Source organism: Vigna unguiculata, chromosome 3 (genome assembly GCF_004118075.2).
Source record: "Vigna unguiculata cultivar IT97K-499-35 chromosome 3, ASM411807v1, whole genome shotgun sequence".
Taxonomy (NCBI): domain Eukaryota; kingdom Viridiplantae; phylum Streptophyta; class Magnoliopsida; order Fabales; family Fabaceae; genus Vigna; species Vigna unguiculata.
Genome location: NC_040281.1, coordinates 33,970,530 through 33,974,369, shown reverse-complemented (window position 1 = coordinate 33,974,369; position 3,840 = coordinate 33,970,530). Strand labels below are relative to the sequence as shown.

Genomic DNA, 3,840 nt, shown 5'->3' with positions numbered 1-3,840 from the left:
GTGTCTTCAGATGCATCCCTCCACCCAAGGTAATGGACCTCATCCTCCATCCAATTGCATATAATGTAGAAAGGACGGTCCACATCGATAGAATAGAGAACAATTTGGAAAGTGTAGTAGAGGAGGTTGTTATGAAAGAGAAAGGTGGCACTGACAGACTGGACACTTGGCAGCACAGAAGGGAATGTGAATATGAAGAGAATGGAGGGATGTAAGGAGCTATTGGATGGATCAAAAGGAAAATCAATGGCTGTACAGCCAACAAACAAAATGCCAAACTATACAGTAATTCGTACAATACACAAAAACTTACTTGATTCATTCCAAGATATTCTGATATTTTCAGTGCAAGCAGATGTTGGTGAGCAGTAATTAGGCGACCGATCAGAACAGATGGTGTAAGCAACTGATGGCAATAAGCTAATTCAGTACAGTGTCACTACAGGCAATTTCAGCACTGAGATAGACAAGTAAGCCTTAAAAACCTTGTATTGCTGAATACTAAGAGGAATGCCAATCTTAGGGCTGCGCACTGCATTCAAGACCCGCAGAATTTTACACATCTCTTGGATACGATCACGTTGAAAATTGCTGTCAAAGTCAACTGGATATCATTACCGAGAGCAAATATCAGAAAATGTGTGTCCCTCTGTAGTCTTGAGACATTCACTATCCACAACAAAACATTTTTAAATAAATATCACCAGTATATCCAGATCAAACTCACCTACAAAAGGCCTGCCCATAACTGGCTGCCCTTAAGAGAGTTCGCTAGCGTGAAACGTCAAATTCATGACCTGCAGCATCAACGCAAGCTTCAACTGCCTCAGGAAGAGACGATCTTATCAATCTCAAATTTTCATTAGCCTGGGGAATGACAATAAAATCAGAATCTCATTTATAAGAATGAACAGTTTGATGATGTTATAATTAAAATCCAAATGAAGACCTCACATATCAACTAAGATCCAAATATAGTAAGGCCTTTCTTATTGATTTTAATGCCAAAAACAAGTCATAAATCATCCACAAAATTCTTATTTTGCCAACAATAAGAATTCAACACAGAAGTAAGGTCCAGTTAAAGAGACATTGAATTCAACACATAATTGAATTGCACTTACAGTCCATGGCTTGACAACAACTATCAAAGCTGAAATAACACCAAGCAGAAGCACAAGACCAATTAAAACAAAGATATATACACCACGAGAAAGTTTCCAATCATTATGCAGTATGGCTGTAGAAGCACTACCAATGAAACCAATTCCTGGACCTAACCAATTCGTGCTTGACCAATTCAGTATGGCTAACATAGCTATTATGACTCCACCAATGCTATTTCCTCCTATCACATCAAAATAATGTGTTAAATCTGCATTTGGATTTCTAACCACAACTTAACAAAATTCATCCATGACATTTAAAGGATATACCTTCTAGACGCTCAAGCCAATCTCAGCCATGAAATAAACACAACTTAGTGTCATGTTGCATTTAGTATTTTCAAATGAAAATGCATTGATTCCACCATTAATTAGGAAGACCACTATGTATATTACATGAGTAGGCAAAATATTTAATAGAAATGCAATCAGCAACTAACCTTCGTGATGGATCACAACAAAGTTGCTCCAAATTTCTAGCTTCCTAGCATAGAAGATACAACCTAAACAAGTTCAGCAGCACTCTGACTTTTCTAAATGAAGAAAAGTTATAAAAAGAATAAAATATCAATCATAAACACTTAAACATACAAGATAACTTCTATTTTGTAAACAAAGATTTCATTAAGATGGAAGACATTGATAGAATTGAAAGAAGGGATCTCAAAACTGAAGAAATTTAGGCTGAAAAACCAAAAAGAAAGGGGTTCATAACACGAAACATGCAATGCATTATAATGCAAATCTATATTCATTTGCTGCTACTCTGGAATATGTAGAAGCTACGTATTAAGATTTCAACAACAACAACAACAAAGTCTTTATAAGGGACAAAGATTGGGTTGAAGAGTTATGTTCATTCTAATTATAAAAAGTTAAAAATATCCAAATAATACATAAGTAATTGTTGCGGTTAAAATAAACCAACACAAATGATAATTTTTTAACGGGGTAAACTAACCAGCAAAATTTAACTGCTAATAAAAACATGTTATTTTGTAGTGATAGATGAAACAAATCTTTTGCTCAAACTATTTGAGATCAAATTGGTTGGCCATTTAAATTCGTCTTTCTCTGATAATGACAAAATTGAGAACATCAACAGATTAATACTCACTAATTATGAATAAGGAGCATGCATACAATCATATCTTGTTTAAATATAAAATGCTATCAAATGTTAATCACAACTAACCTTTCAAAGGCCTCAAGATACTTTCATACTCGTTCAAGTCATTCTCCCCTAAGTCAAGGGTCTCTGAATAATGAAAAGAAAAACATGATAAAGCTTTTAACCTCTTACTTCCAACACTGTTGATCAAATCATGTATCACTGACTTTACAAATAGTTGACATTAATCTAAAACAAATTCTTATATGATATATGTAACTGTTTACCAAAAATGTCTGGTCTTGTTTCCATTACAGAAACAGTTCTGTTATATTTATATAGATGTACTAGAAAATACCCTCCCAAATTAAGACAAATGACAAAAGCTGTTCCATTTTAATGAATTGTGTAGTTTAAGGAAAAGTGAGTAAAATCTACTTATTTATCTTCATTTTTCACCCACTTTCTCTGAGTTAAAATCATTCAGAAAATTAGAAGAAACAAACTTTTTTTCTTTCAAAAATATCATAAATTTTGCAGCTATAACCAAAGTGAGAAATTACTTTTTTCTGAACTGTTAGATACTCTACTCCACCATTGTCTTGTTTACTATATTAAGGTTTTAAATTGTTCTACCATCATTTTCGGATCCTATTCATCACTCATAAGCACTTTTGTATCAACTAACTTAGACAAAAATATAGTCATGTAGGTCACCACAGTTATACTAGAATGGAAGCTTTCTTTTTCTGTTAATTGTTGACCCCGGATCATGATAATTCAACATCATTGCTTTAATCAATACAAAGTTTAGGAGTCAAAAACAAAAAGAAATGTGCAGAGAAGAAAAGAAAAAGAAAACAAAGGAAATCAAGCAGTTGATGTGAGATTGAACCAAAACTTCATACAAAGGATGAGTTGCAATAATGTTCTTTAGAACTTCTTCATTTTCTTTCCCACCAACATGTGTTCACTTCCCTCAACAACACCCTTTTCTCGAACGTGTGTAGCTTCCATCTCTGTAGCTAGGTAGGTAGGTTTATTACTATTAATGCTGATATTACTATTTTCTCTTGCACCAAACAAATCAGAAACAAAAAGAAAAAAACTAGAGATCTAAATCAGAATTACCTACATCCCTTGGAGTTGTTTCCCATTCATTCGTTGTCTCACATTCTTACATTCTTTTTCGTTGTTGTTGCGAATGCTGAAGCTCGTGTGAATTGGATAGTACACCCTTTTTTTCATCAACGAAGGTAGAGTTCACCTTTCCTTTCTCATATTATTCCAAAATTCAGAGAAATTAACAACAACATAAACTAAACCCTAAATTACATAGGTGAGATAAATGGAGGAAAAGAAACCTAGAATGAGACGATGAAGTGAGAAGCACCACTTACCAGAGAGACAAAACACGAAAACACAGGGATGAGCGGTGAGGAGACTGAACTAGGAGATGTAGCAGTGATGGAGACTGGGCGGTAAGTTGTGTCGACATTGTGGTGAAGATCTTGATCTCATCGGGGATAGCAGAAGTGGTGGTCGACGAGTTTACGACAGTGT

At 34.5% G+C, this 3,840-nt stretch overlaps 1 long non-coding RNA gene across 1 annotated transcript; it reads right to left on the bottom strand.

Moving 5' to 3' along the window:
* Window positions 1-373: 373 nt before the first annotated feature.
* On the bottom strand, window positions 374-862 carry LOC114176330. Its single transcript, XR_003602989.1, has 3 exons — window positions 728-862; window positions 486-591; window positions 374-406 (listed from the first exon to the last, which is right to left on the bottom strand). It is a non-coding gene; the product is annotated as an uncharacterized LOC114176330 (long non-coding RNA).
* Between the last annotated feature and the right edge of the window lie 2,978 nt (window positions 863-3,840).